Genomic DNA, 23,467 nt, shown 5'->3' with positions numbered 1-23,467 from the left:
TGCATGTGTGCGTGCATGTGCATATGTGTGTGCATGTAATTTTTGTTTTGTTGTTAGTGTTTTCTGTTTACTTTCTCTTTTAACACAGTGTCTCTCTAAGTTGTCCCTGTCAGCCTTGAACTAGCAACCCTCCTGACTCATCCTTCCAAGTAGTTAAGACTGAGGCTATGCCCCAGTTCTGAAGGTAGAGACTCTTCAACAGCAATACAGTTCCCTCTCAGTTGACCATGGTCCCATTAGTAACTCCATTTAAAGCAACTGGCTCACCAAGCTAGACTTGCATGGAGTAGTTTCTTGGGTGTGCCTTTACCTCTTTGCCTTGTTGTCTCGGATAAACAGAAGTAGCCTGCCCATAAAAAGCCATGCAGCAAATATTTTAAAGTCTGTGTCAAGCTGGACTGAAAAGTTGGTTTCAGTCTTGAGTTTTTTCCCAGATAGTTTCAGAGGCTATAATTTTTCTTTCTCTCATTTCCTTCCTTCCTTTCCTTCCTTTCTTTTTTGCTTCCTTTTCTTCCTTCCTTTCCTTTCCTTTCCTTTCCTTTCTTCCTTCCTTTCACTCCTTCCTTCCTTCCTTCCTTCCTTCCTTCCTTCCTTCCTTCATCTACTTTTCACTTGGCACCAGAAATAAAACATCAGGAATGTGTCTACTATGTCCCATAAAAAGGCATACTCTCACAAAATTATATTCTTAAAACTACTTATATTATCAAATATTACTTGTTTCCTGATCTATTTCCACATATAAATAAGAGGCATTTCCAACCTTCCTCAGATTGTTATTTCTACCATTCTGCTTACTTTCAAAGCTGTGTCTAACGTTCTAGCTTTCAGCACTAGAAGTCATTTTGTTTCAGAGAACAGAGTGCCAGCAATAATTGATTCCCTGGTGCTGTCCCATACAGAGAAGCTGTCTTCCCACAGATTGTGTATTAGATCAAACCTTAGTCTGTGTGTGTTCCTGTATCTTGTGTCTGCTCCTACATTCTGAGAGTCCTTTAAGTGTTTTTGTGTTTATTCTTTGCTGTTCAGTTTATAAACTCTTAAAATTCTGTGAAGAAAATCTCAAAGGCATTCCTTGTAGACAATTGGAGATTGACTATTGCAACAAGGCTATTTTCAGGCTTAAGAACTGTGTGGGATCCTACTATCAAAATTCTCATCCTTCCATTGGCTGAAAAAGAGTTTCATACCTATTATTTCCAATTTTAAAATTCACTCACTTTACTTGATGAAGTGTACGTTTAATAATATCCATTACTTACAAAAATTGACAGTATTGAGAATCTTTCATCTGTACTCTTTTTATCATAGCTCAACTAATTGGAAAATTAGACATGTCAAGAGGGAAATGTACCTATGTTTTCATGTTCAAGTGTGAGTGTGCATGTGTCCATACATGTGTAGAGTCCATATTTTCACACACGTGCATGTAGAGAAATCAGAAGCTTACATCACTGGTCATCCTCATCACACCTCATTTTAGATTCTGAGACAGTTGCTCACTAAACCTGGTCCTCACTGCTTCAGCTACACTGACTTACCAATGAGTCCTGGGAATTTGCCTAGCTCTGCCATACCAACACTGGTGTCACAGGTGCACACCATCATACCACATTGCTTTTACCTGAGTAGTGGCTTTCCAGATTCAGGTCTTCAGTCTTGCTCCACAAGTCCTGATGCTGTGGGACAATGGTCTTATACTCTGTAAATATTTGTCACTTGTCTTGGTTTAATACAGACTGGCCAGCAACCAGAGAGGAAGTATAGGTGGGGTAACCAGGCAGGAAGTATAGGCAGATCAACCAGAATAGGAGAATTCTGGGAAGAGGAAAGTCTCAATCTGCAGTCATTACCCAGAGCAAAGGAAACAAGATGAGAATGCTTCACTGATAAAAGGTACCAAGTCATGTGGCTAACACAGACAATAATTATGGGCTAACTGAAGATGTGAGAGTTAATAAGAAGCCTGAGGTAATGGGCCAACCAATTTATAATTAATGTAGACCTCTGTGTGTTTCTTTGGAACTAAATGGCTGCAGGACCAGGTAAGACAGAATCTCTGTCAACACACTGAGTCATCTCCCTCTCCTCAGACAGACCTTTGAATCCAACCCCACCTATTCTCCTTACTAACAGTCAAATGAAAGATATAGTTACTTAAATTTAAATTCTTCTACCTTAGTTCTCAATCTGCATATTGCATATATAAACAACAATGTCTTAGAGCTGGTAGATGATTCAGTGAGTAGTTATGCTTGGTAAATTGTTTTACTCAGGCACCATATTTTTTCTTTACATGTTTATTTATTTTATGATCTTATAGGGGGTGCTGGCACAGGACATGATGTGATGTGTGAGCCGAGGTGGAGACAATTTGTGGACAGTTCTCTCCTTCAATCATGCAGGTCCAAGGGACTGAGCTAGTGCCATCAGCATTAGCAGTAGATAGGTACCTTTACTCTATGAGCCATGTTTTCAACTCTACTTCTATTACTATATTTAGACTATCTTGTAGAGTAATATGGAGTTGAGAAAAACAAATATAGTGGTCACTTCAGCACAATATGACAGTTTGGACATTCTACTGATACTGATAAATTCCACAGAATTTTGTTCAGATTGTCTACAGTGATTTTTTTTTCTGATTTTCTTTATGTGCATTTTTAGACTTTTATTTTTAAATAATTTTAAACTTTAACAAAGTTTAAAAGTAAAATTTAAAACAAAAATTTCTCAAATAATTATAAAATATGTTGATAAATATATACCCCCTCATTTTCTGAATATATTATTGTATTGTTCTTACCAATATGGCTATTGCTTTAGATAACTATAATATAAACTTTAAAAATTGAATGGACCTGTTAACTCTATCTCGCTAGAGATTTTTATTCAATTGCCACCATTTCCCAATATTATCACCTCCAGAAATGGTCCATATTCTGTCATTAAGTCTGCTTAGTCTCCTACAGAGTGAATGCGCATCTCCCTCTTATCCTGCCTTGTACAAAAACCCTGACACCTGTGAATATTGCAAGTCAGCTATTTTGTGGTTGGCCATCTAATGTGGGTTTGCCTGAGTTTTCCCTCTGATGTGAGTCAAGGATTCCGAACAGAAATACCAGAACAGTGGCACTGTTACTGTTCTTGCATTCCATTATATCAGAACCAAATTCAGTTTGTTCCATCTTGGGTGAAATTAACCATAAGAATTTGATTAAAATACGATTTTGAAATTAACTGTATTTGATTAAAATACTATTTCCTGGCTAAGTAAAGAGACTCACTTGCACCTTCCGAATTTACAGCTGTTCTAGCAGAAATATTTTGCAACTCCACAAGCACTTTCTGCGTCATCGAACTTCCATCCATGTATCTACCCTGCACCGATGTTTCCTATTGATTTCTTTTTTGTTATGATGGCTGTAAATCCATCTCCTCACACATTTTTTAAAAGTTAGTCAACATTCCCTGGGAAGGAAAAATAATTTGTATTTTTAATTTACTTATTAATTTGGAATGGGCTCATGAGTTCTTTTATTCAGTGTTATAGTCTGTTATTGTCATTGCTTATGTTAATAATCAAATAGTACCAGTTTTAACCAGAGTGAGCCCTTCACACTGGTCTGTGTGGTTTCTTTCTTTATTCCTTATTTTCTTTCTTATCTTCTTACCTGTTTTTTAGCTTTTGTATGTACAGGTAGTTATGTGAATGGCGTTTCTGCGTGTACAGGTATGCAGCACAGGTATGGGGAAGATAATGGAGGGTTGTCTCTTTGAAAGCAATCCACCTTGTTTTCAACACTCTTAGACTGAAGCCAGCAGGTTCCGGATCCATTGGTCCCTGACTGTTCAGTGTTAGCATTAGAATGCATACCACCACACCTGGTTTTGTACTTGGGCGCTAGTACTTTATTATTTATTTGTTAAAAAAATGCTTTGGCCCTCATTACTCTCCTTAGAAATAATTAATTTCTCTAAGGAGTCACAGATGCTCAGTGAAAAATGAAATGCAAAATAAACAGAATGAAAAGTGTGCTTTTTGCAATTGAGATTTCTTTCCCTTTCTCCTGGATCTTTAAGGAGTCAAAACTAGGAAATACATAAGTTGTTTTGTAAATAACTGCATTAGTGTTCCTTATAACTAACTATCTATCTATCTTGTTGGATATTTGGCTATTGAAAACTATCAGTCAACACTGATATTTCCATTATTAATCTTACAGTCAGAGGCTCATTGCAATTTCTCTCTTTTCCATATTTGTGACTCTTTATACCATTCAGGAATGAATGGAGCACACACAATTATTTACCTATTCCCTTTTTTGTATACCTGCATAGTGTGGGTATAAAATGCCCTCCTTCGGTTCCTATTCTTAATGCTTAGTCTTCAGTCCCTGCTGCTACAGAAGAAATGAGTAATTAATGGCAATTATGATAGAATCAATGGGTTGTTCTACTAATCTACTCAAAATTTGGTGACATTATTGGGACACTGTGGAAATCAGGAGCATTGAAGAAAGTGGTTCATTGATGGTGGATATTTGAGTATCAACTCCTGTCCCTTCTCCTTCCTCTTTCTTCTTTGTCTTCCTTGTTTTTGGATGTTACGTGGTGAGAAGCTTTTTCCTACCACTCCCTCTTCTGATGCCAAGTTTTGCCTTAAGAGAAACCCACATGTATGTGAAAACATCAGCCAAAATAAGTCTTCCTTGTGCACGTTATTTATGTCAGGTATTTACTACAATAGTGAAAGGTTGACTAACACAGTACCCAAATGGAAATCAAGGTACATCTTCCTACTCATCCTCCTCCCTGATGTGGATGGACTTTCCAACCCTTTGGTCTCTCAGCATCCTTCTTTGACTGGTAGCCCCTAGTGACCCAATGACCTCCCTCCTTCTTCACCTTACTCAATCGCCAAATTCTCACTACCCATTACCCAAACAGACATTTTACCAAACTGCTCTTTTCCTAATATCCAGAACCAAGGCATTCCCTGTGTCTTTTCTAATAACTTCCCTCTAGTTCCTGAAGCCCCTACTAGACTGCTGCTTACATCAAAGTATGAATGGCAATGTTCATACACACACCTGCTGGTTTCTTGACTAAAGGAAAAAAGAAAGTAAAAACGAAAGAAAGAAAGAAGAAAGGAAGGAAGGAAGGAAATGAAGGTTTTCTTCTAAACAAAGAGACTTATTCCCCCCTCCAATAGAGATATGATTCAGCATTTCTCTAATTTTGGTTGGCATTGTTTGTGTGAGGGGAGTAATAGAAGAGACATATTAGTTTAAAATATTTCAAATAGCCCAGAGGTGACATGCTGAAAATTAAGTTATCAAAATTACTTCTATACCCTAGAAGTAATGATCAAATTACTTCTATACCCTAGACATCTTCATTTTGTCTTCCTGCATGCTCAAACATTAAAAACACTGACTACCTGATAAACTTCTTGACCTTGCATCCAGCTACTAGGCAAAGATTTGAACTATGCTCATGTATGTAAGAAATAAAAGCCAGTGATGTCTTAGATAAATCAGGATCTAAAGCCTAAGCATGTAGTCATCTTCATTTACTTCAAATCTTTGTCTAAGTAAATGGTTTCCCAGAGAATTCAGCCTCATCGTATTTCTCCATCATACTTAAAGTCTAGCTCATGACTCAGCTCTTGACCTGTATGACCCATGGCTAATTCCTTCATGTTGCTATCACACTGTGACCTTGATCTAAGTTATTCCTGTGGCTATTTCTTCATTTTCTATTACTAAAATGCTTATAGCAAAGTAATGTCCTTTGTCCACTGGCAAAACATTGGAGACTGATGGCTGAAGAGTAGAAAACTGACTTAAAGGCATAATTGTTTTTCTTCTTTCTTGTGGCACTGAGAAGGTCATAGAGGGTTACAGAAGACAAACACAGGAAGGACAGTCTGGCTGTCAAGGGATTGGAGAGACAAGGAGGCAGGAGAGTCTAGACACACAGACCAAGAAGGGACCCAGAGAAGGGCTCATTACCAATATGAGCCTTTGCTCCTGATTCAGTTTCAGCATCCTACTGATAATCAGACCCTTAGAATATCAGTCATGCTCACCTTAGATCATTTATGATTTCTATGTGGCAAGGTGTTTTATTGGATGTCTAGAAGGAGCCGCACAGGAAAGTGTAGTAAAAGCAGAGGAAATTAAGTGAAACATGTCTAGAAGGAGCCAAGCACAAACGCCCCTTCTTGTTCTTTGCTGTTCTTTCCAGATGTGCAGAATTTTCTGGAAATGTAAGGTGGGGGAGCATGGCTAATGGTACCTAAAAATATCTAATTGGACTCAATGACTAGTGTGCTGGAAAGGTGTGTTTCAGATGTACCTTATGGAAAGAATAATGACAGGAGAAACCGTGTCTCGGCTCCCTGGCAGGCTACTTTCCTTCCCGTCAGGAGGATTGCGAGTGTTATATCTGGCTGTCGCATGCTTTGCTTTACTGCATATTAACCCACTGAACATATATTAAGAACATGGTGCCAAAGTAGCTGTACAATGTCTCCGCTTTTAGCTCCTAGTTGGCTGGCAGTTCCTGTACATTTTAAAAGTAAGATATATTACCATGGAATACAGGGAAATGTTTTCTTTATAGATTGAGGTGAGTGGGGAACGTGGAAATAAGTCAATTGGGTTTCACAGAGCCTTTTCTTTGCTTTCAACTTACTTGAAATCACCCTAGCTTGCTCATACTCCAAGTTTTCGAACGTCGTTTACCTGATGCTATTGACAAAGTTCACCTTCTAAAGGAAGGTCATATCAGTAGTCCTCTTGTGGGGAGGAACCTGCCTCACTCATTGCTTTTGGGAGTCCAGCCACACATCATTTTAGGACCATACACCACTTTCTGTGCCTTTATGTATAAAGAGAGTTTAACTTTATCTTTAAAAGTGCAAAGTCACATGTCCTGGGTAAATTACCCAAATTTCTACCTTGTCTTGCTTTTCTTTCCTGTCATTTTTCAGATCAAAGTCGAAACAAAGAACCATTTAGACTTAGAAGGGAAAAGGGTGAGGGATCTTCCAGAGAGGCGACTTCATCATTTTTCCTCTATCTTGAATGTTCCAGTTGCTCATCTGTTCATTCAATATCTGTCTCCTGAGATTTACTGCCTATGGAGTACTAGACACTTCAGTGAACATAAAAATCTATTAGACACAATCTTTGTGTGCAAAACTTTAGATTCTAGTGGTAAGAAAAGCTATTCCTTAAAGTAAAAATATTAGATGGTAGGAAAAGCCAAGGCATAAGAAAAGGACCACCAAGCACTAAAAGGCGTGTGCGCAAAGACATTGGAAGCATAAATCAGAAATATATTTACTTTATGACCCAGGAAACTGTTTTATGGCGAATGTTCCATTTAATTGGCAATACAAAATCTGGTCGAATTTCTGAGCATGGAGATGGGATGGGTGGATAGGAAATCAAACAAGCAAGCAGGGCACTAATGTAAGTGCTGAGCAAACTGACAAGCGGAGTGCTTTGCTTATTTTGTGTGTGTTTACATTCAGGGGATGCAGGAGGCTGCTGAAGTGCCCCACCCTGCAGTGCTTGCCAGTCATGAGCAGATTTCACTTCTCAATTTGTTCATTTCTGTTGTGCCTCACTGTAGAGCCAAAGAAATATGGAAGTGACACCTCTATTTGTCCTCCTAAGAGCTACACGCCAACTGATGCTTGGTTCAAACTACAGTCTCCTAAAACTCAAGACTAACAAGTAAGTGGGAAGGATGTGTACAGTTTTAACCCCAAAATGAACTTCTGGAAATTGAAGGGAACTTGGATTTCCTGAGTTGCTTTTTCATGTTTCCCCACAACTACAACTATCCCTGGCAAAAATACCTTGAAGTTTAAACACATGGTGTTAAACACTTCTACCCAGAGCCCGTTCCTCATTCTGAAAGCTTTACCATTAGATTTTATCTGCTCAACTATTAAGAGAAATATGAGAAATACGTATCATCATTTGCACTGTGAGTCTTTTTTTCTAAGATATCTTCTCATGAATGCCAGGACAGTGAGAATAGACCTTTTCAAAAGCAATTGGGATCTCAATTAGAATTGACTATGGGTCCTATGGAGTGAAAGAGTGTTTTCTCATCAAATTCATACGTTATCATACCTTCTGATGTATTTGGACCTGAAGTCATTCAGTAATGAACAGGGGTAAACTTGATCGTGATGGTGGCACCTTCACAGTAAGATTATATGAAAGGGGAGAGATCTAGTATCACCCCATCCCTTCCTTCTCTCTCTTCCCCTCTCCTCCCCCCTCTCCTTCCTTCTCTTCACCTCTGCTTTCCTCTACTTCTCTCTATATTACTCACACATCAATGAAGACCATGTAGAACATAATCAGGGAAAAATCTTCAACATTAGCTTAAAACAATCGTCACCCTCTCATTCTTCCCAGGTTCCAAAAGTGGAGGAAAGAGTTATTTGGTTTCTGTTGTTGTTGTTTTAGGTTTTTGTTGTTGTTGTTGTTGTTCAATTAAGTCTTTGTATTTGAAGACAGCAAGCTACTTAGGCTGAATCATTTATCCATAGGAATCACACTCAAAATGCCACCTTTTCTCTGACTTATGACTTGGAATACTGGGTTCAGTTATCTTGTTTTTTTACAGCAAACTAACAAAATTTTTCAAAAAAATAGAAGTTCTGATAAAACACTGAAATTAAGAACGAATTCTGGTCAGTAAATATATTCAACTCTTCTGGCAAAAAACAAAAATGAAACATTTATAAACCACTTTTCTTTATGACCTATTCCTTTATGGAGCCAAATGGCTTGGGTTTCTAGATCTTTTGTTGAGAATATTTAAAATAGCCCTACCTTGCCTAGGAGATGGCAAGGCAGTAATTAGGAGGAAAGAGTGGAAGGGTTGCTACACCTTCAGGAATTCTTTACCACAGCCTGGAGTGTGGAAGTCTGTTTTGTTAATTCAGATGATATTGGTTAAGACACTGGGAAAGGCACTGATTGTCATGTGTGCTTATTACACAGAAAGAAAACCTATGCCCAGCGACCAAAACCCAAAAATGTTCCATGCTTGTCCTTGGCTTTAGGAACATTTACAATACACAATTCGATGAAAAGTAAAACTAATAGTTCTATAGGTCTTACAGTATTAAGTAGAAATGTCCTCTTTGCAGAGCTCAGCTCTACAGAGCGTCCCAGCTGCTTAGGGCACTTTGGAGTTATGTCCCTGTCCAACACTTTGTCTAGTACTATGGATGGATTAGAGGATGTCAGATCTACTGGCTTCTTATAAGGCCTATTTTATTTATTTATTTATTTATTTATTTATTTATTTATTTATTTTGGCTTTTCAAGACAGGGTTTCTCTGTAGCTTTGGAACCTGTCCTAGAACTACCTCTGGTAGACCACACTGTTCTCCAACTCACAGAGATCTGCCTGCCGCTGCTTCCTGAGTGCTGGGATTAAAGGTGTGCACCACCACCACCCAGGGCCTGTTCTTAGGTATACAGGTTTGTCCAGCTTCTTTGAGGTTCATGCATCCTTTTGAGTGGGAGCACACTGAGGACAGCTAAAGTAGTTAGAATGCAGAGCTCCGGTGCCAGCATCACTAGGGCCAATGGCATCACCAGAAATCTCTTCACTGTAACTGGCAGATACAGAGACATTTTCCTTTTGAATTAAAGAAAAAGGATGACGTCATATCCATCCTTATACTCAGACACCAAGGCAGATCTCGCACTCCTATAACCAAGAACATCTATGATCGCCTCTCATATGTGACCTTACCCTTTCATGCTTCAAGAGCAACGAAAACAATGAACTTGTTCCCTGTCTGTTTATCTAGAGAAAGATGTGGGGTGTCATATATCTTGGCTTTGTTGAGGAGACCACTTGAACCTCTTTCAGATTCACTAATTACTATGTGGAATTGGGAAGCGAAGTGCTCTCCAACAAACCATACTTATCTCGAGCCTTGTGTAGAGGATGTCTCAGCCATGAGACCTTTAAGAGCATCCATGAGATTAGCTTTGGCACATGCCACTTGAAAGTATAGGTCTCAGTCACTTTCTAGGAAACTTTGCAATCAAAAGATTAAAAAAAAAAGCTCAAGACACAAAAGTTCTATATGGAATCTATTGGTAGATGAATATATCCGAGCATAGTGTGACTGGAAGTGGTTGAGTTTTAACGAGCTACAGATCATGTTTAACCAAACAAAATTAAAGCAAAAATTATCAATCCTGTGAGCTACAAAGAGGAATTAAGACATTCAACTACACCAAATATTTTATTCCTCTTTATTTTTTGGCAGACAAGTATGCCCATAAAAATATGCATGTCAATAATGTAATTTGGGAGCTTGCATTACATGCCATATAAAGTCATAAGAGCTGCAATCCACTTGAGGCAAATAGTTAACCCTGCCCTCATGGCTTCACTTTAGCAATGCAGACTGTAAACAAGCAGATTAATTAAAGAATACAAATTCAGGAGAGAGAAAGATGGCAGATGACACCCATAGCAACTGCCAGAATCTCTGAGGGAAAGCCAGGGTCGGTTGGAAAGCAGCCATCCTCTGAAGTGGATGGTGGAAGAAAGGCAATGACTGAAGTTTCAGTAACAAAGAGTGGGGGAGCTTTAGAAATTGGAACAGAAGGTCAGAAAGCCCTTTCTAGTGTGGTTGGTACTGAGCAGGGTGGGCCTAGGGAGTAACACTACTACAGAGGGTGGGAACTGTTCATTAAGAAGAATCCTAAGAAAGACATACATGGATTTCCTGGGAAGTGGAAATAGACAAGATCTCCTGAGGAAATTGGGAGGGGTGGGGAGAAAGGAGGTTGAAAGAGGAGTGGGAGGGGAGAAGGGGTAGAGAGGAGAACGTGGGGGAACAGGATACCCTAGATGAAGCACAGAGAGGGAGAGCAAGTAAAAAGATATCTTGATTGAGGAATCCATTATGGGTCTAGTGAGAAATCTGGCACTAGGAAATCCACAAGGATGACCCCAGCCAAGACCCTAAGCAATAGTGAAGTTGGTGCCTGAACTGCCCTTACCCTGTAATCAAACTGATTGACTGCCTGAATTGTCATCATAGAATTTTCATCCAGCAACTGATGGAAGCAGATGCGGAGATCCACAGCTAAGCAGTGAGCATAGCTCCTGGGATCCAGTAGAAGTGAAGGAGGAGCAATAATATGAGCAAAGGGGTCAAGACCATGATGGGGATACCCACACAAACATCTAACCTGAGCTAATAGAAGCTCATTGACTCTAGACTGACACTGGTGTAACCTGTATAGGTCCAAACTAGTCCCTCTGAATGTGGCTGGTAGTTATGTGGCTAGGACAGTCTGTGGGGCCACTGGCAGTAGGGCCAAGTTTTATCCCTAGTGCTTGAACTGGATTTTTGGAGCCCATTCTCTTTGGAGGAATACCTTGCTCAGCCTAGATACAGGGGGAAGGGCCTTATCCTACTTCAAAGTGATGTGCCAGACTTTGTTGACTACCCATGGGAAGCCTTACCCATTCTGAGGAATAGATGGGGGGCAGGGTAGGGAGAAGGTGGGGGAAGCAGAAGGCAGGGAGGTAGTGGGAACTGGGATTGGTATGTAAAATGAGAAAATATTGTTTTATAGATAGACAGATAGGTAGATAGGTAGACAAAGAGATAGATAGAAGATAGATAGATAGATAGATAGATTGTATTTATTTTTTTAAAAAAAGAATCAGCCACTGAAGCCAGGCAATGGTGGCACATGTCTTTAATCCCATTACTTGGAAGAGGCAGGAGGATCTCTGTAAATTAGAAGCCAGCCTAATCTCCAAGATAATTTCCAGGGCAGCCAGGGCTACACAGAGAAACCTTGTCTTGAAAAAATCAAAATAAAAAAGAATCAGCCTCTGAAAAGATGAATGTATTTCCACCACCAAATAACTTAGAGGGCAGGATGGTTGGGGATACAAGGGACCAAAGCTTGTAACTGATGGAAAGCAGAGACCAACTAGGGTGCAAGAGTGGAAGTAGAGACCCTACAGCATGGGGAACATTTGTCTTAGCCCTATGCAGACGGGAGTCAAACCACACAGAAAACTTTTGGGGTACACATAGCATATAGATGCTGGGAAAGGCTTTCCTCAGCACTTGACTGTAACAGTGACAAGAAGTCTTTCTTAAAAACACCCCTGCGCAGGAGGAGCAACCCAACTGTCCAGTGCCAGACAGTCAGCCTGAAAAACATTCACACAAGTATGTACCCACCAGGTAATATTTGGAAATATTTATGTATAGACAGACATATATGTACATGCAACAACAATTGGTGTAAAAAGAGAGGTCAGGAATTTGAAGGGGAGCAGGGAGGAGAATATGGGAGGATTTGAAGGAAGAAAAGGGAAAGAAGAATTTTCATAAACAAACTAAAAATCTCTAAAATAAACAAGCAAAAAACTGGAGTGAGGATGATTGTTCAAGAAATGTATTTCCTCCCATTTAAAAGAACAAGTGGAGTGCAAACATTGGTGAGCATAACTGTTACCTGGACACTTTATATTGGGGGGAACCAAATGGAGGTGTTTGAGGGTACATGAGTAAGTCTCTGAAGTCTCCCTTAACAGACTCTGTGTTGCTGTCAGGGAGGGAAAATCCATTGGCATCAAGAGTTTCCACATGATTTTGGGAGAATATCATCCACAGCTGATAATTGTATGACACATGTGCAATAAATGTAACTGCATCTAAAATTATTCTGGTATTCATGAAAGATCTAATACAGTGATCCATTAATTTGTCAGAAGACCCTCCTGGAACTATAGTCTTACTATTATTATTTTTAGTAATTATATTCAATAAATATGATAAATATGATTTTTTTTCAACTTGTTATATTGAAACAAGTATACACAAAAAATATAAAACTCTTTGATTTGTCTTAAGACAAAAAACAGAAACAATTCCTGCTCAATTGGTGGCTAAGTGTCACTAGGGTAGAAGTCCCTTACTCGCAGCTCGTTTTAGGAGTCCAGAGTAAATATCAGGAGACTATTCTCTGAGATTTGCCCTGTCAATTGTTCCAATCTAGAAGGGAAAATCTCTTAAGTCAAAATCATGTAGTGTACCAGTGAAATACGATCTGAGTCGGGCTTGCCTGAAGTTCACTACCTCCCCAGAAGAGGGGAAAATGGTGCCAATTGCTTCCAGGTGCTAGGGTCAAAGGCACCGTGCCACAAAAATTTCATGTCATCAGAAAATGCCAATCCCAACAATCACAGAAGAAAAGGCAGAATAGCAAACAGACAGACTCCAGGTGCCTATGTGCCCATCCAGGAAAGAAATGTCTCTGGAGACGGGAGGTCAATCCTCTTTATCTTGTCAAATACAATTTACATTTTCCTTAGTTCTTTATTAGCTTCTCATTTCTATTCTTATAACTGTGCACCTTTTGTACTTTTCATTTTTCCACATCTTTTCTATAGGCCTATGGATTTAATAGACTATTGCATCGAACAACTGCTGAACATATACCTTCTGTTCAAAAATTTTCTCCAAAACCGACCATCTATTAAAACATAAAGCAAGTCTTAAGTGTACAGGATTTAACAAAGCTTCCTGTAGTCTATCTTGTCACATTGTAAAAAACCTAGAACTCAAGAGCAATAGAGACTTCAGAAAGTAGAAACTCCTACCGTATGAACAACACACCACTGGATGACAAGTGGTTTGGGCCAGAAATCAGGAGAAAAACTAACAGTCATTGTAATCCTGAACCCACAGCAGCTGTGTTCACAGTGCTGCTCCTGAACAAGGCTGGGAGTAATGAGTCCTGGATAAGGAAGGAGATAATGGGGCCTAACCCCCATTGCCCACAAGTTATTGGCTTCTAATAGACGGTAAGGAAGGGGAACTGCTCTCCACAGATATACGTCCACTCGCTGGTGACTTCAGCAGTCTCCACTGGATAACTTTATCCTAATGCTCACACACATAGCCCTGATTAAACTCCATAGCTCACAACACAAAACAAAGACATGAACATGGGGAAGTCCTACAGGGAGGAGGGTATTGGTTGAGGGCGCAGACTGGAGGGAGATAAGAAAGGGTGAGAGTATAAGTAATTAGAGGCAGTATGTATATGAATAAGATTATCAAAGCATAAATTCAATCAATATAAACAAAGAGTGAAAGAATTATCTTGTCTCAATTACTTTGCAGTGATTCGTTATTCACTTTCTATTTGTGAAAGTAAGTTCAGAGAAAATAGTGTAACTCAAATATACATTTGACTAAGCAAATGAAAGCGGTGTGCATCACTAAATGCAAAATATGGGGACCTACAGACACCACCTTTTATAAATACCCACACAAAATGGCTAGAATAAGCAACTGAAAGCCCGACATGCCAGAATCGCCGGAATACAATGACAAATTTCTAAGAGGGACGCTTGTGGCTATAAGCGCTTGCAGTGAAAATATAAGCAAATCCGAAACACAATGCGCCTCCGTGTCTTAGAATACAAGACCAAACAAGTCAACCCCAAATCTGTAGATGGAACAGAGTAATAATGATCAGAGAAGAAATTAGTGAGATGAAAACAACAGGAGAAAATCCACAAAGAATGAGAGAAAGAGAGTTATTTCTCGAGAAAAGATAAACAAGATTGGTAAGCCCTTACCTAAAGTAACTAAAGGAAAGAAGAAAAGCAGATCCAAATTAATAAAATTGGAAATTAGGAGGAGACATTTTGCAGATACCAATGGAATTCAGATGCCCATTAGGGCATACTTTGAAGTTTTACCTTACAATAAATTAGAAAGCTTAAAAGAAATAGATAAATTTCTAGACATTTATGGTCTGTCAGAATTAAGTCAAAGAGAAATAAACAATTTAAATAGACTATAATGAGGAATGATATTGGGGACTGTAATAAGACTTTTCTCAACAAAGAAAACCCATATCCAAGAGTAGGGAAATAGCTCAGTCAGGAAGGTCTTGCGTTATAAGCCTGATAATATGTGTTCAATTTCAAAATTGCACATTAAAAAAGTCAGCTGTGGTGGCATGTGGTTATAATCCCAAGACTGAGGTGGCAGGGATTAAAAATAAATAAGATGTATTACACTTGAGACACCCTAAGGATGGCCTTGAGTCTCCATGTGCATATGCACACACGTGTACCTGCATCTACACACACACACACACACACACATGAAAGGACGCTCAGGTAATGATGAATACTCTAGAATTCTATCTCCTGTTAAATAACTGACATCAATCTTCCACTAACCATTCTATGTTAAGAAAAGAAGGGACCAAACTCACCCTATGAAACCAGTATTATTCTGATACCAAATAAGATAAGAATGCATTAAACCACACAAGGTCAGAGGCCAATATCCACCTGATGAATCTCATTTTTCCAAATAAAAAACAAAAATTCAGATAATAAATAGAGCTATAAAGATAAGCAAAGAAAGTAAAGAACATCTGAGAGAAGAGGGGAATATCAGTATACATAATATTGAGTTATTATATGTGCATCTAAAACTCAATGTTAATGTCATTATACCAAAATAACAGTTGTTTTTACTCAGTCTTTTTACATACACACTCCCATACACACATACACACAGAGATACACACACACACACACACACACACACATATATATATATGTTACATTTTGTAAACCTTGTGTTCTGTCTCTGCTTATGAAATGTTACCCAGTCATATGCTTGCCATTTGCATAGCTATCATTGCTTTCAATGGACAGTTAGTTAGTCTCCAACACATTGAGTTGAACATCTTCACATATATCTGTGCAAAGTTCTTCCAGGGTTAGTCCTAGGAATGCAATTGTTTAATCTCAAAGTACAGCAAAACTTTTTCACCAAATTAATTTAATAGATTGTTCCCAGTAGTATATGCAGGTTCCTATTTATCCCTGCTCATAACTTCTTTCAATTTGATGAGTACAAATACAAATGTCCCATTGTATTTTATTTATCCACTTAGTAGTTACACGTCTCTTCATGTACATGTTACACTGTGAGTTTCACAATGTGACCTTCTTGTTCAAAACTTCTGCTCACTTTCTAGGAATTTCTTCCTAATATGATTTTATTTTTAAATTGTGTGTAAGAGAGTAAGAGATATCACTGTTCACATTTGGAGGCGGAAGAGAATTTACAAGACTCAATTGCTTTCTTCTATCACATGGGTCCAGGGATCAAACTCAGGACTTTAAGATTGGTGGCAGGTGAATGCTGAGCATATGAATTGTCTTATTTATTTATTTATTTATTTATTTATTTATTCTGATATGCAATAATTATATAGCATATTACATTTCTTATATTATATACACATAAGACTTTTAGTTTATGTGTATGAATGCTTTGCCTGCATGTATGTCTATACACCTCTTGTGTGTCTGATACTCACAGAAGCCAGACGTGGGTGTCAGAGTCCTGTTATAATGTGACTACTATTTGTTTTTGGCTGCCCAGAACCAAAATAATCACACAGAAACTGTATTAATTAAATCACTGCTTGGCCCATTAGTTCTAGCTTCTTATTGACTAACTCTTACATCTTAATTTAACCCATCTCCATTAATCTGTGTATCACCACATGACAGTGCCTTACCGGGTAAAGATCTGGCTTCTGTTTCTGGTGGGGCTACATGGTTTCTCTCTTACTCTGCCTCCTTTTTTCCTAGCATTCAGATTAGTTTTCCCCACCCAGCTCTGTTCCCCTATAGCTCTGCTATAGGCCTATGCAATTCCTTTATTAACCAATAATATTCACAGCATACAGAGGGGAATCCCACATTAGATTCCCTTGGACTAGAATTACAAGGATTGTGAGATACTATGTGGGTGTTGGCAATTGAACTTGGTCCTCTGTAAGAGCAGATGGTGTCTTAACTGCTGAGCCACCCCTGCAAACCACCATTCTAACAAAAAACCCCTCAGAGTGGAATCTTTTCACTTGTTCTGGCAGTTCTTTTGGCAGAAAACCCTGTATGCGTCTCTCAGTTTCCAATCTTCTGAATGTTGAGCCACTAACAGCATTGGATATGATCATTATTTTACAGATGTTTGCAGAGTGAATAGCCCAGAAAGATACAGTCATTTTCTGGAGCAAAGGGAATATTTGATATCCAGTATAATAAAGATAGTACCTCCCTGTGTTACAAACCCTAGACAGGTTTGCTTGAAGCCTTCTATAGAAAGTTGAGGTTGCCTAGGAATGAGGCTTTCTTGGCTATGAAGCAAACCCATTGCTTGTGGAACATCTATCAAGGTTCATTTGCATTTCTCCAGTCGAATTTGGAAGACATAGTGGTAGGGCAGGCTACCAAGAAAGATATGAAATTGACCATTTCTGCTGTGTCCTAAATAACCAAATCCTTTGTTCCAGTCCCAGGAGTCTTCTGTTGTCTCACTACATCTGTACAGCTCCAGTCCATGGGCCAACCAGCTTCAAGTGGCAGAAACATCTGCGACTATATAGTCATAATTGTTTCCTTTCTTAAACAAAACCTAACATCTGTATATTATAAAATGCAGTTTTCATTTATTTCAAAAACATTTTCCATTTCTTACTTGCTGAACCACAAGGTATTTTCATTTTTTCTCATCATCATTGATTTACATTTAGATCCAGAAACCACATAGATTTTAATATTGCTATTATTTTTGTTATTATTGTTGTTGTTACTATTGTTTAAACCTAAAACTTAAGCCATGTTAGGCAAGTATTCAGTTAATGTTATATCAATAACCATTTTAAAAAACATTTCTTGTTATTTTAAGACCAGTTCTTTCTAAGCTGACCAGGCTGGCCTTGAACTTACTTTCTTGCCAAGCCTGTTAGGTAATTGCAATGTCCCTGCCTCATCTTTTCCAAGTAACTTCAATTATATGACCTTACTACTAAGCTAAGGTCAGTTTTAATACAATACATGAAAGACTCAAAATAATTTTTGTCTCAACACTGTAAATCAATTGACTTAAAAATATTCTCTTCTTTCCCATTGATTTTTGATGCTTGATCAAATATTTTACCAGTTTCTTTTTATAAAATCAGGTCCTCAAGCTGCTGATACAGTTCTTTGTTTAATATGGCTTTGAAATGCCTTTATACAATATATGGGGCTTCCTTTACAAGTGGTTTGAGCTAGTTGTGGCTATTTCTTCTTCACCGTGTTGTGTAGAGTCAGTATTTTAATAAATACTGTAAATATAGTAGGAATTTTCTTGACAATAACAAATAGTAAGGGGTCCCATGAGACTGCGCAAACAATCCAGTTTGTTACCAAGACTATATGTTGTTCTCCACAGCCTGACAGCAAGGCCCCATTGCTAAAAATGACACCCACACCACTCATTCATCTTGAAGAAGTTAAGATGGTGACTACATAACACCCTAAGCCCTGTGTTCTAGCATCTTGGGCACAAGAAGTTACTCTGCACATTACCAAGAAAGAAGCCTAAACACCAACCCAAATACAAAGCCTTTGATCTACAATGGTATATTACCTGCAAGATACACTAGAACAACGGTAGTCCAAGGCTTCTGGGAGTAGCCAACCCAATATGTGATTTGCCTTGAAGCCCACTCCATGAGATGGAGCTCATACTTCACAATGCTTGAGTGAAGAAGCATGAGAGATAGATAGCCCTAGGACATAACACAAATCCAAATACTGCTGTTCTAAAAAACAAACAAACAAAAACAAAATAACAGAGCAATAAATAATACTTTGATAAGCTAATAGGTCAGTATCTTGCTCAGACATCATCAGAGAATCCTTCTCCTGCAGCAGATGGGATTAAATATAGACAACCCTAGCCAGGCATTATGTAGCAATTGAGAGATCTTGGAACACTCAGCACTAAATGAAATGTCTCTATCAAATTTCTCCCCTCAGGGCTCAGGGAATCCTATAGAAGAGGAACCAGAAAAAAATTTAAGAGCCAGAAGGGATGGAGTACACCAAGAAAACAGGGCCTTCTAAAACAACATAAGCAAAGCTCATATGAACTCACAGAGACTGGAGCGGTGGGCACAGGGTTTACAGGGGTCAGATCGCAGCTTTTGGTTTAATGCTTTGTGGGATTCCGGAGTCTGTAAATAAGTGTGTCTCTGATTCTCATGCCCCCTCTTGGGATCTTCTTCCATTCACCTCTCTTGTCTAACTCTAATGTGCTACTTTTTGTTTTATCATATTTTTTATTTTACTAGTTATTCCTCTGAAGCCTGCTTATTGTCAAATGAGAGACAGAAAGGGGTGGATCCTCAGGTGGGAGGACCTGGAAGTTGTGCAGGGAGGGGAAACAACAATCAGAATGTATTATATGACAAAAAAAAAAACAAGTATTTTTCAATAAAAGGAAAAAGATAAAAAAAATTAAAAAATAGATTAGACCTGGTATGGTGCTGTACACCATAATTCCAGCACTCAGGATGCAGAGGCAGACAGATCTTTGTAAGTTCGAGGCCAGCCTGGCCTACATGATAAGTTCTACAACATACAGTACTATGTCTCAAATACAAACAAACAGAAAAGCAAGTGTAGGCCATTTATAAGTTTTTGAAAGAAATATTGAACTTTCGTCATTTTCCCCATTCATTCTTATTTCTTTCATGGTGAATTTATTTTATGTTGATTAGCTATTCTGTATCAGTGTTCTTTCTTTTTCTTCTTTTTTTTCAGTTTTTACTTGGCCTAGATTGATAAACTTCCATTTGTCTTTAAGAGTATTTTGAGTTGGGAAATTCTTTTACATTGCATTCACTGACCACAAAATAGTGCATCTTATATACTATTCACACTTTAATATATAAACTTTTGCTTTATGGTACCATCATACTAATGCATATTTACTGCCCTACCCCATACAGCTTGGGTCCTAGAAGCCTGATGGGATGATGGAATAAGAAAGAACAGACACACAGAAACACATACAGTGGTGTGATGCTAGTCTCATATGGGGTTTTGCTTCCACCTTAACCTTCCACCTTAATAACTCAGATTATTTATTGGTTCCAGCATAAGAGAGGAGTAGTTAGCTAGTCTCGGTAGGAGAAGGCCTTTCTAGGTGAACATTCTCTGGCTGTAAGCATCCAGGAAATCTAGGAGGAAGAAACTGGAGTTGCTAGCCTTCCACACACTGATCATTCATCCATAAACACACCCAGGCCCCGGAGAAAGGTTTTGTTATTTATCTTGAGCCTGACCCATGTGGGTAATGGTGTTGGCAGTTTCCCATAGTCTGATGCCTTAGAATCTTCAATGTGACTGAGCCCAAGTCAAGAATATACATTCACTCAGGACTTTAATCACTCAGTACTCCCTCCATTCCCTACAGTCTGCCAGTTCATAAAACAACTCCTGTGTCATTTGCAGAGATCTAACTAAGTGTGAAAACTGAAAACAAAAGAGTGTTAGTGTTATTTTGCCTGTGACAATCCCTAATATTTACCTTTTGTGGGATAATTCTATTCTACTGGAAAATCATAATATGTCTATATGTAATGTATAGTCTTCGATTGGATGCGTATGGTTGAGGAAGTATCAGTTCATAGCTCATAAATCAGTCTCTACAAGTTAAGGGATCAGGAGACACTTCAATTCTTTATTTTCAAGTATGTGTGAGAGTGGGGTGTATACTTTTCCCTAAATAGCCACATTTCAAAGGAATCCTACCAACGTCTGCATAATCAAGGAAAATCAGCATAACAGATACCTCGAGTATAGGTTTCTCCACTTCCTCTCAAAATCCTGTTTCTCTACTTCTATGTTTGCAACCTTTTAGCATATGGCATAGTACTTAACACAAAATACCATCTCTATAAGTAGCGGTGGGTCAAAACAGTCAAGTGTTCCTGAGCAATAAATAAAGCAATACTTTTTATACTTACAAAATACCATTTAAAATATATATATGCTAATAGCAATAAACTTATTCATGCTACTAGAAACACAGATTTAGGTGGAAATGTCACTGAATAGGATTCCAGGCAAGTTCACATACTTTATAACATGCGTTTAAATGGGTGGAGCTGACATAAACCTATGGGGCCCACATGCATTGAACAGACAAATGACAGGCATACATTTAGGACAATAGATAAAAACATGAATGGACATGATTTTTTGATGATCAAGTATAAGCAATGAGAAGGCACCCTGATTAGAGCGTTAAATGATGGAACATAGCCCTGGAAACAATCATCACTTCCTGAATGCACAGTGAGTGGGGTTCATTAGTCTCACTGATGAGGCCCAAATCAAAGTTTGTGGTCCTGTGGAGACCGAATCACCTTCCCTGTATACCAAGCCCAATGTCTAACTCCTAATAGCATCTCTGAATGGCTCCTCTCAATGCGACGAGTGCAAGGAGCCTGCAGTGTTAAACGGAACCTGCCATTGCAACCTGGAAACAATCTCAGCTGTGATGCTTGTCATGTCGGGTGATGGAGCCTTCCCTTCAATTACAGGTAATCCAGGAGAACACAACAAAACATTAGCCATCCTTTTCCATTCAGTGTTCAGATGGAACTCGTCCTGGTTACAGCTAGAGTGAAATTAGATCCATCCACAGACAGTTATGTCTCTATTGAAGCCTAATTGTCATGCTGTAGAGGCACTATTAGGAACTGTTTAAGAGTCAGGAGGCGCACACAAAGGAAAATGTCAACTGCTTTACTTTAGTATATAACAAAATGAAGAATGACCTCCCATGCCCCTTTTATATAGAAATGTCCATCTGAGAAGGGGAAGGGCCTGGTAAGTTTGGTCCTCTAGGGTCCCTTAAAGTAAATCAATAGCAGACTTGCAGCTCCTTCTTTTTACTTTTAGCTAAAGGGTAAACAGATGTTTTCTTCTGTGCTAAGGTGAAGCTGTATGCAGCAACCTGGAACTTCGGTGTTCTTTATGTACAGCGTGGGGCTTGGGGTCAACTAGTCTAGCTAGAAGGTCTCTGTAAGGGAGCAGACTCAGACTGTAAACATCTGGAAGCCAGAGGCTGCGGCTCAGTTTTCACACTCACTGGTCAATTGTTTGAAAACACTTCGCTTACACATGCTGTCAATACTTTCACTTGGACCAGAGGAAGGCTTTGCCAACTCTAAGCATGGCCCACATTGCGATAAGCTTGGCCATTCCTCTGGATTTAAAACCTAATGTCCTCAACATGGTTGTGGCCATGTCGAACAATAGCCATTCACCCAAGGCTTCCTTGGCTTCCAAGAGTCATAAACTAATGTGAAAATACAAAGTTATAATGATTTTACTAACAAAGAGGTATTCCTTGTTGTGCTTGTAAAATTATTACAAGTTTAATACACCTAAGCCAGCCTAAGAAGAATTATTGCAACCATTTATTTACTGTTGTTGGAGTATTATAATTCCATGCTTGAATAGTCTGAAACATTAATAACTATAATTTTAACAAATATAGGATAACTGCATAGAGATTTACTCGATATCAATAAATCTTGCTGGGGTGCTCAGAGGTCTTACATGGGAACCTACAGTTTTGGTTTTGCTGAAGAGTCATGTTCAACATAGTTGATCAGGCCTGAAATCCAATTAGAGAGCTGTTGGTTACTCTTGAGAAAAAATGCCACTTTTATGCTATTGTACATGTTACTGAGCTGGGCAAGACTACAGAGTATACCTTTCCCTTGGTAGCATGCAGAGCACCTGCCAAGTCTATGGGAGCCAGTCCCCAAGTCTATGAAAGCCAGGGAGGAGGCTGCCATATCAGTTCAGCTCAATCCCTTCAAGCCCTGTGTCTGAAGAATGCAGTGTCATCAGCAACAGGGGCTTCCCTCCGAGTTCTGGAAGACAGCCAAGAGCAACGGCAATAGTCCATATTGTTTCGGGAGTCTCTTATATTCTCCTTACTTGGAGACTGGTACTAATGTTTTTGGTAGGTAGCTAATCCATGGCTCTTTGGTGGCCCATCTAATATAACAGCATTAAAGCTCAAATAATATGCATATATATTATAAACATATACATTTAAGTGATTTTATAAAATAATATGGTTCCTTATGGTTTTTTGAGCATCCTTCATGTTATTTATTTCTCACTCCTCTCTCTCTTCCACTACTTCTCTCCTTCCCACACTACTAAATATTAACTGCCTCCTCTCTTAGTTTTTGCCATTTCCCTTCAAGAACCTGTATCCTGCTGATCTCCTCTCTAGATTTCCTTTCTTCTATGGTCTCTTTTGACTTTCCTGCCCTCTTTGGTTACTTCAGGCCATATATTCAGATCAAAAGTTTCAGAGTTAGGATCCATCCATAAGGGATAACATGTGCCTTTTGCCTTTCTGAGTCTCAGTTATCTCACGCAGTTCGATAGTTCCAAATTCGGCCATGTACCTGAGAATTTCATGATTCATTTTTACTTTATAGCTGACTAGAATTCCAATGTG

This window comes from Microtus oregoni, unplaced genomic scaffold (assembly GCF_018167655.1).
Source record: "Microtus oregoni isolate MIOR12 unplaced genomic scaffold, Mior012 000041F_ref0000270, whole genome shotgun sequence".
In the NCBI taxonomy this organism is placed as follows: Eukaryota; Metazoa; Chordata; class Mammalia; order Rodentia; family Cricetidae; genus Microtus; species Microtus oregoni.
Note: the sequence above shows the minus strand (reverse complement) of the source record.